The 12,500-nt window shown below is 60.6% G+C and overlaps 1 long non-coding RNA gene and 2 other non-coding genes across 3 annotated transcripts in view; all 3 read right to left on the bottom strand.

Annotated features, from left to right (window-relative positions):
• LOC142795335 (uncharacterized) overlaps window positions 1-1,677 on the bottom strand; it is an 8,654-nt gene extending 6,977 nt beyond the window's left edge. Inside the window, exon 1 of the long non-coding RNA XR_012892953.1 lies at window positions 1,461-1,677. This is a non-coding gene — a long non-coding RNA (uncharacterized LOC142795335). The remainder of the gene's footprint in view (window positions 1-1,460) is intronic.
• Window positions 253-405, bottom strand: LOC142795339 (5.8S ribosomal RNA). Its single transcript, XR_012892957.1, has one exon. It is a non-coding gene; the product is annotated as a 5.8S ribosomal RNA (ribosomal RNA).
• Window positions 1,678-2,126: 449 nt separating the features above from the next.
• On the bottom strand, window positions 2,127-3,941 carry LOC142795342 (small subunit ribosomal RNA). Its single transcript, XR_012892959.1, has one exon. It is a non-coding gene; the product is annotated as a small subunit ribosomal RNA (ribosomal RNA).
• Window positions 3,942-12,500: the final 8,559 nt, after the last annotated feature.

Raw genomic sequence — 12,500 nt, 5'->3', positions numbered from 1 at the left:
ACTTTCCCTGCAGGCTTCCTTCCGACTCGAAGTCCTGCGGCGGTCTCAACGAGGTGCCACATCCTCAATGCAGTCGGTCGCCCCCGTTTCGGTTGGGCTCTGGCACGACGGTCGCCACCGTCTCGCCCTTGAGTGGCCGCTGTTGGCGCTCGCTGTGAGGTGTTCAGCGTGCTGTCCGTGTTGCCGACGCGGTCAAAACGAGTCGACGGCTCACGTTCCCTTGTGCGCCGAAGGCTCTCTTGATATGTGATCCGACCCTCAGACAGACGAAGCCAAGGGAAGACCCAAGGCCGCAATGTGCGTTCAAAGAATCAGTGCTCAGTGTGTCCTGCAATTCACACCAAGTCTCGCAGCTGGCTGCGTTCTTCATCGACCCGAGAACCGAGTGATCCACCGCTTAGAGTCGTGAAAAAGTGTTTGTTCAATTCCGTACAGTCAAAACCAAACGTTTCTGGCACTCGGCCAAACAGTGGCCAAGAAGGGCGCTTTTCAGCGCACGCTTGGACTCCAAAACTCTGCCGCGCCTTTTTCGGCTGCCGCAAATCGAGCAAACGGTGTGTTTCGGACGGCGTTTCGCTTCCGCTACTTGCGAGTGCTTTCGTGGTCCACCCCTCTATAAATACTCGGGAGGCGTCGAAGCCGGTTCTCCAAGCCGGACCCGTAGGTATCGTTGTGTGCTCGCTCTCATTGGCCCGCCTAACCAGAAAATGCCTGCGGTACACCCATTTGGATAAGAGTGCACGCAGATGCGGGCCTCGACGGCTACACATTTCCTCGGGCGGCCGCCTCCCGGCCTCCGTGGAGCGCGGGATGCACGGTCCCATCGACAAGCCTCTCCCGTTTTTACCGTGGCGTCGCGGTTCACCACGGCGGGCGGGTCGGTCTCCTCCGCATAAAAAGGGGGACCCCCGCTTTTTGTTCCACGAAATCGCACAAGCTTTTTTCGCATCCACGGTTTGCCACCGCACACCAAAATGCCGATCCGGCTGCCTACTTTAGCCAACAGGTGGAGCCAGGCGCGCCGTACTTGCGCGGCACTTCCCACGTCCACCGAAGTCGGTGCCAAGGACCACTTTCGGCGCCGGAGCCGCGTACGAGCCTACTCGAGGCGGAAGAACGAAGCCAGCAAGGGCCTGGCCGCAAGTGCGTTCAATTGTCGGGACGTCCAAGTCCCTCGTTCTTCCGTGCTTCCTCTTTCGGCAAGTCGTTGCGGCACCTTCCCAAAGCGCGCAGACCCGCTAATCGCGACGAGCGCGACGTGGCCGTGCCGCCTTTCCCTCGGCAGCAAGCAAAACGCCTGGCAACGTCGACGCTCCCCTAACCGCGATCTCGCACCGTGTTTCGTGTGGCGAATTCAAAAGCCGGCCGGCGCTGCTGCAACCATTACGGTCGGTACGCATACGCCGCGGAGGGCGGGACGGTCATCGGAGCGTGCGGTTCCTCCATCGAGTACTGCGCACCTCGGCCGTCGCATCGCCGTGCCATGACCGGCCGCGCGTCAACGCGAACCGGTGCCAGCGAGATCCCTCGCCTGCAAGAACCGACCGGCAGCCTCCGTCACCCGAGGACGCGGAGGCGCTTGCCGCGGACGGCGGGACGGTATGCACTGGTGCACAGCGGACCCGTCACATCGCCAGTTCCTTGACCGACCGCCGACGCTTGTGCCGTTCCTCTCGTACTTGGCAGTCGCCGCGCGATTGTCGGGTCTCGTTCTTGCACGCTCGAACGGTCGGGAGGGCACTCGGCTGGCGTTTCGGGAACGCGCAGCCTCGCCTTCTACCGACGTAACCACGACTCGCCGTTCGCGCTCCGCCGCTCCTGTTTACAGTACTAGGCGGTCCCGCAGCGCGGTCGGGTCGCGCATTTCGAGCGCTTCGAGCCACGGTGCAGTGGCGGGTCGAAAGCCGACCTATGAGTGCGTTGCGCCGTTTGTACCCGCGTCCGCCACCTGGCCGACCGTCCAAGGTCGCGGTGTTGGCGTCCGCTGGGCGCAACAATTTGTCACGGGGTGCCGCTCCACATTCAGGCAGCCCCGTGGGGAAAAGCCGACCCCGCGTCCAAACGGGGTCAGCGGCAGAAAGTGTCGGGCGCAGACGCAGCTGAGGCGCTCACCCTTCACAATCCGTTAATGATCCTTCCGCAGGTTCACCTACGGAAACCTTGTTACGACTTTTACTTCCTCTAAATGATCAAGTTTGGTCATCTTTCCAACAGACCGGCGCAACCGAAAGGCCGCGCCGGACATCGGTCCGAAGACCTCACTAAATCATTCAATCGGTAGTAGCGACGGGCGGTGTGTACAAAGGGCAGGGACGTAATCAACGCGAGCTTATGACTCGCGCTTACTGGGAATTCCTCGTTCAAGGGGAACAATTGCAAGCCCCTATCCCAATCACGAAAGAAGTTCCACGGGTTACCCAGTCTTTTCAGACAGGGATAAAGACACGCTGCTTCCTTCAGTGTAGCGCGCGTGCGGCCCCGGACATCTAAGGGCATCACAGACCTGTTATTGCTCTGTTTCGTGCGGCTAGGAGCCGCTTGTCCCTCTAAGAAGGTTGTAAGGTGCTGGGAACCCCGCACCTATTTAATAGGCTAGAGTCTCGTTCGTTATCGGAATTAACCAGACAAATCGCTCCACCAACTAAGAACGGCCATGCACCACCATCCACCGAATCAAGAAAGAGCTCTCAATCTGTCAATCCTCCCAGTGTCCGGGCCGGGTAAGTTTTCCCGTGTTGAGTCAAATTAAGCCGCAGGCTCCACTCCTGGTGGTGCCCTTCCGTCAATTCCTTTAAGTTTCAGCTTTGCAACCATACTTCCCCCGGAACCCAAATACTTTGGTTTCCCGGAAGCTGCCCGCCGAGTCATTTGAGTAACTCAGGCGGATCGCTGGTTGGCATCGTTTATGGTCAGAACTAGGGCGGTATCTGATCGCCTTCGAACCTCTGACTTTCGTTCTTGATCAATGAAAACATTCTTGGCAAATGCTTTCGCAGTAGTTCGTCTTGCGACGGTCCAAGAATTTCACCTCTAGCGCCGCAATACGAATGCCCCCGTCCGTCCCTCTTAATCATTACCTCGTATTCCAAAAACCAACAGAACAGAAACGAGGTCTTGTTCTATTATTCCATGCAAGTTTATTCAGGCGACTCGCCTGCGTTGAGCACTCTAATTTTTTCAAAGTAAAAGCACCGGCCATCTCGAGGCACACAATGAAGTGCACCAAGAAAGAACCGGCATGATGTTCAGTCCGAGCCGTCGCATCGGGTAGATGCACTACTCGTCTGGAACTGAGATCCAACTACGAGCTTTTTAACCGCAGCAGCTTTAGTATACGCTATTGGAGCTGGAATTACCGCGGCTGCTGGCACCAGACTTGCCCTCCAATTGATCCTCGTTAAAGGATTTAGAGTGTACTCATTTCAATTACGGGGCCTCAAAAGAGTCCCGTATTGTTATTTTTCGTCACTACCTCCCCGTGCCGGGAGTGGGTAATTTGCGCGCCTGCTGCCTTCCTTGGATGTGGTAGCCGTTTCTCAGGCTCCCTCTCCGGAATCGAACCCTGATTCTCCGTTACCCGTAACAACCATGGTAAGCAAGTAACCTACCATCGAAAGTTGATAAGGCAGACACTTGAAAGAAACGTCGCCGGCTCGTGGCCATGCGATCAGCACAAAGTTATCCAGAGTCACCACACAATACGGGCCGAAACCCGATCGATCTTGGTCTAATAAAAGCACCCGTTACCCAAAGGGCTCCAGGCTCACTGCATGTATTAGCTCTAGAATTGCCACAGTTATCCAAGTAGGAAGAAACGATCTAAGGAACCATAACTGATTTAATGAGCCATTCGCGGTTTCGCCTTATTTCGGCATGTACTTAGACATGCATGGCTTAATCTTTGAGACAAGCATATGATTACTGGCAGGATCAACCAGGTAATCGTTCGACTGCGCGTCCGTCCTCGCCCTCGGCGGGCCGGACGCAGTCTGTGTGCGGCGGAGGCCACCTTCAGGCGCCCCAACACGCTTATTTTGCACTCCGAGATGACGGCGTTCGAGCTCGCTACGGCACAACCTTCCCGAAAGACGAGTGGGAGCCGTGCGGCAAGAAGCACGTTCATGCTCGCTCTTTTTCGTTGCATCGACTCGGTCGCGCCGTGCGGGTTGCCCAAGCCCGCTGCACTGTCGGTGGACCGGCCGGAACTAGCAACGGAGCCGAGACTGCAAAGCCGCCAGACGACGGGTCACGCCCGCGTCTTCGGCGCTTTCGCATCTGAATCGCCCGAGGACGACACGGAACACACCTCGATATCGTGGTAAAACGGCACCGTCCGACAACCAGCCCCTAACGCATCAAGCGGATGAGGCTGCAGACGACTGCCGTGGATTCCCCTGGAGCAGACCCGAGGACACGCTTGACGAGGCCGAAGCCCGCCGCATATCAGACACCCGGTCGCTTTCGCGTACGCCGCTCACGAGAACCCCCACATAATAGCAGCGATAAGTACCCAGACCTCCTTGGGCCCTAATACGAGCGTACTCGAGAAAATTTCACCGCGGGTGTGCCCCGAAACGTGTGGCATGTTGAGCGTGCCACAAGTCTACGTCGCTCTCAAACCCGCCGAGGTCGTAGAATTTGCGACCCTACTCACGAAATTCCCACCGAGGATACGGCCGCAAACGTACCGCACCTTGGGTAGGCCACGAGTTTGTGCAACACTACGCTGACGGCACAGCACCGAGGTCGTGCGCGCACGCACGGGAAAATTCCGCCGCGGTTTCTGCCGAAAACGTGAGGCACCACGACTCTCCGCAAGTTCGCGTCGACTGCGAAAGACCGAAGTCGTGAACGACGTGTCCGCTACTCGCCGCCGACACGCTGGACACCAAACGTACAACGACTCGACGGCGTCGTAGAGGCCCACGACGCGGTTTTCCTTAACGACGTCTCGGCGTGGCACCGACAGGTTAGAACGGCCGACCAACGTTCCCTGTCCGCCGTTCGGCTCAGTCGAAGGGCTCGGCGACTTCGGCAACGCTGCGAAGCCGCACGGTGACGCACGCCATGTCCCCATTTTTTTTTTTCTTTCTGCGTCTGCCGGGGTGCCCCTATAATAGCAGCGATAAGCACCCAGACCGCCGTGGGTCGCTCGCCCCGGCTGACGTGGTTTTTCGTACTCCTGCGGCGGTCGCCGTCAAGCACGTCCAAATACGCTACTTTCGTGGGCGCATTCACGCTCTTTCGCTTCGCCGGAGTGCCAGCACTCACTCTGCCAAAAACGGCGAACATCCGAGCGGCGGTTCCCACTTTTGCGTCGGCGTCGCAAACCCCGCCCCGGCAGACGAGGTTTGCCGTACTCGTGCGACGGTGGCCGGCGGGCACGTCGAAAGACGCCGATATCGTGCGCGAATTGGCGCACCTTGGCTTCACCGGAGTGCCGCCACTGACTCCTCCAAAAACGGCGAAGATCCGAGCGGCGCTTCCCACTTTCGCATCGGCGTCCCGAACTCCGCCCCGGCTGACGCGGTTTACCGTACTCGTGCGACGGTCGCCGGCGAGCACGTGGAAAGACGCCGATATCGTGCCCGAATCGGCTCCGTTCGGCTTCGCCGGAGTGCCAGCACTGGCTCGGCGAAAGACGACGAACATCCGAGCGACGGTTCTCACTATTGCGTACGCGTCGCAAACCCCGCCCCGGCAGACGCACTTTGCCGTACTCGTGCGACGGTCGCCGGCGAGCACGTAGAAAGACGCCGATATCGTGCCGGAATCGGCCCCGTTTGGCTTCGCCGGAGTGCCAGCACTCACTCGGCCACAAACGGCGAACATCCGAGCGGCGGTTCCCACTTAGCCGTCGGCGTCCCGAACTCCGCCCCGGCAGACGCGGTTGCCGAGCTCGTGCGACTAGCGACCGCGAAGCCGTCTCGCGACGCCGCTTTCGTGCGCGGCTCCCACTGCGACCTGGGTCACCCGAGGTCGACGAGCAAAAAAGAATGTCGAAAAAAATTTTTTTTTTTTTTTGCGTCTGCCGGGGTGCCCCTATAATAGCAGCGATAAGCACCCAGACCGCCATGGGTCGCTCGCCCCGGCTGACGTGGTTTTTCGTTTTCCTGCGGTGGTCGTCGTCAAGCACGTCCAAACACGCCACTTTCGTGGGCGCATTCGCGCTCTTTCGCTTCGCCGGAGTGCCAGCACTCACTCTGCCAAAAACGGCGAACATCCGAGCGGCGGTTCCCACTTTTGCGTCGGCGTCGCAAACCCCGCCCCGGCAGACGAGGTTTGCCGTACTCGTGCGACGGTGGCCGGCGGGCACGTCGAAAGACGCCGATATCGTGCGCGAATTGGCGCACCTTGGCTTCACCGGAGTGCCGCCACTGACTCCTCCAAAAACGGCGAAGATCCGAGCGGCGCTTCCCACTTTCGCATCGGCGTCCCGAACTCCGCCCCGGCTGACGCGGTTTACCGTACTCGTGCGACGGTCGCCGGCGAGCACGTGGAAAGACGCCGATATCGTGCCCGAATCGGCTCCGTTCGGCTTCGCCGGATTGCCAGCACTGGCTCGGCGAAAGACGACGAACATCCGAGCGACGGTTCTCACTATTGCGTACGCGTCGCAAACCCCGCCCCGGCAGACGCACTTTGCCGTACTCGTGCGACGGTCGCCGGCGAGCACGTAGAAAGACGCCGATATCGTGCCGGAATCGGCCCCGTTTGGCTTCGCCGGAGTGCCAGCACTCACTCGGCCACAAACGGCGAACATCCGAGCGGCGGTTCCCACTTAGCCGTCGGCGTCCCGAACTCCGCCCCGGCAGACGCGGTTGCCGAGCTCGTGCGACTAGCGACCGCGAAGCCGTCTCGCGACGCCGCTTTCGTGCGCGGCTCCCACTGCGACCTGGGTCACCCGAGGTCGACGAGCAAAAAAGAATGTCGAAAAAAATTTTTTTTTTTTTTTTGCGTCTGCCGGGGTGCCCCTATAATAGCAGCGATAAGCACCCAGACCGCCATGGGTCGCTCGCCCCGGCTGACGTGGTTTTTCGTTTTCCTGCGGTGGTCGTCGTCAAGCACGTCCAAACACGCCACTTTCGTGGGCGCATTCGCGCTCTTTCGCTTCGCCGGAGTGCCAGCACTCACTCTGCCAAAAACGGCGAACATCCTAGTGGCGGTTCCCACTTTTGCGTCGGCGTCGCCAACCCCGCCCCGGCATACGCGGTTTGCCGTACTCGTGCGGCGGTGGCCGGCGGGCACGTCGAAAGACACCGATATCGTGCGCGAGTCGATGCTTCTTGGTCTCGCAGGAGGGCCGCCACTCACTCCTGCAAAAACGGCGAAGATCCGAGCGGCGCTTCCCACTTTTTCGTCGGCGTCGCAAACCTCGCCCCGGCAGACGCGCTTTGCCGTACTCGTGCGACGGTCGCCGGCGAGCACGTCGAAATACGCCGATATCGTGCCCGAATCGGCCCCGTTTCGCTTCGCCGGAGTGCCAGCACTCGCTCGGCCAAAGACGACGAACATCCGAGCGACGGTTCCCACTATTGCGTACGCGTCGCGAACCCCGCCCCGGCAGACGCGGTTTGCCGTACTCGTGCGGCGGTGGCCGGCGGGCACGTCGAAAGACGCCGATATCGTGCACGAATTGGCGCTCCTTGGCTTCACCGGAGTGCCAGCACTCACTCGGCCAAAAACGGCGAACATCCGAGCAGCGGTACCCACTTAGCCGTCGGCATCCCGAACTCCGCGCCGGCTGACGCGGTTGCCGAGCTCGTGCGACTAGCGACCGCGAACGCGTCTCGCGACGCCGCTTTCGTGCGCGGCTCCCATTGCGACCTGGGTTACCCGAGCTCGACCAGCAAAAAAGAAGGTCGAAAATTTTTTTTTTTTTTTCTGCGTCTGCCGGGGTGCCCCTATAATAGCAGCGATAAGCACCCAGACCGCCGTGTGTCGCTCGCCCCGGCTGACGTGGTTTTTCGTACTCCTGCAGCGGTCGCCGTCACGCACGTCCAAATACGCCACTTTCGTGGGCGCATTCGCGCTCTTTCGCGTCGCCGGAGTGCCAGCACTCACTCTGCCAAAAACGGCCAACATCCGAGCGGCGGTTCCCACTTTTGCGTCGGCGTCGTAAACCCCGCCCCGGCAGACGCGGTTTGCCCTACTCGTGCGACGGTCGCCGGCGAGCGCGTCGAAAGACGCCGATATCGTGCGCTAATTGGCGCTCCTTGGCTTCTCCGGAGTGCCGCCACTCACTCCTCCAAAAACGGCGAAGATCCGAGCGGCGTTCTCCACTTTCGCATCGGCGTCCCGAACTCCGCCCGGGCTGACGCGGTTTACCGTACTCGTGCGACGGTCGCCGGCGGGCACGTCGAAAGACGCCGATATCGTGCCGTAATCGGCCCCGTTTGGCTTCGCCCGTGTGCCAGCACTCACTCGGCCAAAAACGGCGAACATCCGAGCAGCGTTTCCCACTTTCGCATCGGCGTCCCGAAGCCCGCCCCGGCAGACGCGGTTTGCCCTACTCGAGCGACGGTCGCCGGCGATCACGTCGAAAGGCGCCGAATTCGTGCACGAATCGATGCTTCTTGGTCTCGCAGGAGGGCCGCCACTCACTCCTGCAAAAACGGCGAAGATCCGAGTTGCGCTTCCCACTTTTTCGTCGGCGTCCCGAACTACGCCCCGGCTGACGCGGTTTACCGTACTCGTGCGACGGTCGCCGGCGGGCACTTCAAAATACGCCGATTTCGTGGGCGCATTCACGCTGTTTCGCTTCCCCGGAGTGCCAACACTCACTCTGCCGAAAGCGGCGATCATCCGAGCGGCGGTTCCCACTTTTGCGTCGGCTTCGCAAACGGCGCCCCGGCAGACGCGCTCGTGCGACGTACTCGTGCGACGGTCGCCGGCGAGCACGTCGAAAGACGCCGATATCGTGCTCGAATCGACCCCGTTTCGCTTCGCCGGAGTGCTGCCAGTCACGGCGCAGAAAACGGCGAACAAGTGTTTTTTTTTTTTTTCCTAGAATTTGTGTTATAGAAGGCACATTTGATATCGGACGATAATTTTCAACTTTATCACGCGCACCGATTTTCGTGTAGAGGTTTGCAAGTTTATGGGAATTTCTCCACTTGGAATAATGCGATTTAGTAGTACTACGAGAACTTCATGGATGTACTCAAGGGTACGGGGCAAGTCAGTTACGTCAACACCTGCAGATTTTTTACACTTCAAACTGAAAATTGTTGGTTGTGAGTCCTCGTGTGATATTAAAGGCCGATTCGCTAACACATAGAACAAAGAAAGAAAGGAAGAAAAAACGCCCGCGCTCGCTCAAGAAACCTGGGTTCGCAACAAGTGGCAACAACAAGCAACCGAGCGAGTGCGCCAAAACCCGTGGCGGCCGAACAAACGCGAAGTCCCAACCGCGTCAGCCGGGGCGGCACGGGACAGGAAAAATCACTTCAGCCGGGGCGGCGGGGCACCGAATAAACCTCGTCACCTCGTCGCAGGATAAAAGAGGAAACAAAAAGTCTAAACAGCGTCTGCTGGAGCGAATGCGTAATAAAACAACAACAACAACAAAAAAAAAAACACCCGCGCTCAAGAAGTCTGCAATCACCACAAAAGGCGACTGTGACCGAGCAGCGTCAGCCGGGGCCGTGCGGAAACGGAAAAACCGCGACTACCGGGGCGTCGAGGCACCGAAAAATCCACTTCAGCCGCGGCGAAAAAAAAAACAAAAAGAAAGACGGAGGGGGGGGGGGAACCACGTCTGCCGGGGCGAAGGAAAAAAAAAAACGCGTCTGCCGGGGCGAGCCCGGGTGCGGCACCACCGGGAAAACTGTGGCAAACAGACATGGCGATCGAGTGAGTGGGCCGCCAGCCAGGCTCAGCCAAAAAGTGCAAAGTCCGAACTGCGTCAGCCGGGGCGGCAAAAACCACGTCAGCCGGGGCGGCGCAAAAAACCGCGTCTGCCGGGGCGGCACGAAACCGCGTCAGCCGGGGCGGCGCGAAAACTGCGTCAGCCGGGGCGAAAGAAAAAAAAAAAAAAACGCGTCTGCCGGGGCGAGCCCGGGTGCGGCACCACCGGGAAAACTGTGGCAAACAGACATGGCGATCGAGTGAGTGGGCCGCCAGCCAGGCACAGCCGAAAAGTGCAAAGTCCGAACCGTGTCAGCCGGGGCGGCAAAAAACCGCGTCAGCCGGGGCGGCGCAAAAAACCGCGTCTGCCGGGGCGGCACGAAACCGCGTCAGCCGGGGCGGCGCGAAAACTGCGTCAGCCGGGGCGAGCCCGGGTGCGGCACCACCGGGAAAACTGTGGCAAACAGACATGGCGATCGAGTGAGTGGGCCGCCAGCCAGGCTCAGCCAAAAAGTGCCAAGTCCGAACTGCGTCAGCCGGGGCGGCAAAAAACCGCGTCAGCCGGGGCGGCGCAAAAAACCGCGTCTGCCGGGGCGGCGCGAAAACCGCGTCTGCCGGGGCGGCGCGAAAACTGCGTCAGCCGGGGCGAAAGAAAAAAAAAACGCGTCTGCCGGGGCGAGCCCGGGTGCGGCACCACCGGGAAAACTGTGGCAAACAGACATGGCGATCGAGTGAGTGGGCCGCCAGCAAGGCTCAGCCAAAAAGTGCTAAGTCCGAACTGCGTCAGCTGGGGCGGCAAAAAACCGCGTCTGCCGGGGCGGCACGAAACCGCGTCAGCCGGGGCGGCGCGAAAACCGCGTCTGCCGGGGCGGCACGAAACCGCGTCAGCCGGGGCGGCGCGAAAACTGCGTCAGCCGGGGCGAGCCCGGGTGCGGCACCACCGGGAAAACTGTGGCAAACAGACATGGCGATCGAGTGAGTGGGCCGCCAGCCAGGCACAGCCGAAAAGTGCTAAGTCCGAACTGCGTCAGCCGGGGCGGCAAAAACCGCGTCAGCCGGGGCGGCGCGAAAACCGCGTCTGCCGGGGCGGCACGAAACCGCGTCAGCCGGGGCGCCGCGAAAACTGCGTCAGCCGGGGCGAGCCCGGGTGCGGCACCACCGGGAAAACTGTGGCTAACAGACATGGCGATCGAGTGAGTGGGCCACCAGCCAGGCTCAGCCAAAAAGTGCTAAGTCCGAACTGCGTCAGCCGGGGCGGCAAAAACCGCGTCAGCCGGGGCGGCGCAAAAAACCGCGTCTGCCGGGGCGGCACGAAACCGCGTCAGCCGGGGCGGCGCGAAAACTGCGTCAGCCGGGGCGAAAGAAAAAAAAAACGCGTCTGCCGGGGCGAGCCCGGGTGCGGCACCACCGGGAAAACTGTGGCAAACAGACATGGCGATCGAGTGAGTGGGCCGCCAGCCAGGCACAGCCGAAAAGTGCCAAGTCCGAACTGCGTCAGCCGGGGCGGCAAAAAACCGCGTCAGCCGGGGCGGCGCAAAAAACCGCGTCTGCCGGGGCGGCACGAAACCGCGTCAGCCGGGGCGGCGCGAAAACTGCGTCAGCCGGGGCGAGCCCGGGTGCGGCACCACCGGGAAAACTGTGGCAAACAGACATGGCGATCGAGTGAGTGGGCCGCCAGCCAGGCTCAGCCAAAAAGTGCCAAGTCCGAACTGCGTCAGCCGGGGCGGCGCAAAAAACCGCGTCTGCCGGGGCGGCGCGAAAACCGCGTCTGCCGGGGCGGCGCGAAAACTGCGTCAGCCGGGGCGAAAGAAAAAAAAAACGCGTCTGCCGGGGCGAGCCCGGGTGCGGCACCACCGGGAAAACTGTGGCAAACAGACATGGCGATCGAGTGAGTGGGCCGCCAGCAAGGCTCAGCCAAAAAGTGCCAAGTCCGAACTGCGTCAGCCGGGGCGGCAAAAAACCGCGTCTGCCGGGGCGGCACGAAACCGCGTCAGCCGGGGCGGCGCGAAAACCGCGTCTGCCGGGGCGGCACGAAACCGCGTCAGCCGGGGCGAGCCCGGGTGCGGCACCACCGGGAAAACTGTGGCAAACAGACATGGCGATCGAGTGAGTGGGCCGCCAGCCAGGCACAGCCGAAAAGTGCTAAGTCCGAACTGCGTCAGCCGGGGCGGCAAAAACCGCGTCAGCCGGGGCGGCGCAAAAACCGCGTCTGCCGGGGCGAATGCAAAAAAAACAAAGAAAAAAGCCCGCGCTTAATCAAAAGAAAACAAAGAAAAAAGCTTGCGCTTAATCAAAAGAAAACAAACAAAAAAAGTTCGCGCTTAAGCCTGGCGGTGGAACCACCGGGGCAAACAGACCTGGCGATCGAGTGAGTGGGCCGCCAGCCGGGGTGAGCCAAAAAGTGCAAAGTCGGAACCGCGTCAGCCGGGGCGGCGCGAAAACCGCGTCAGCCGGGGCGGCGCAAAAACTGCGTCAGCCGGGGCGGCACGGAAAAACGAAAACCGCGTCAGCCGGGGCGGCACGGAAAAACGAAAACCACGTCAGCCGGGGCGACATCAAAATGAGGAAAAAAAAAAAACTGCCTTAGGACACCTGCGTACACTTTCATGCGTTTGGGCATATCTCTCTGTAACACGCGCGCCCCTCGTTAC

The sequence above is a fragment of the Rhipicephalus microplus genome, unplaced genomic scaffold, assembly GCF_043290135.1.
Source record: "Rhipicephalus microplus isolate Deutch F79 unplaced genomic scaffold, USDA_Rmic scaffold_627, whole genome shotgun sequence".
NCBI classification, from domain to species: Eukaryota; Metazoa; Arthropoda; class Arachnida; order Ixodida; family Ixodidae; genus Rhipicephalus; species Rhipicephalus microplus.
The sequence above is the reverse complement of the archived record's forward strand: the minus strand, read 5'-3'. Positions and strand labels throughout refer to the sequence as shown.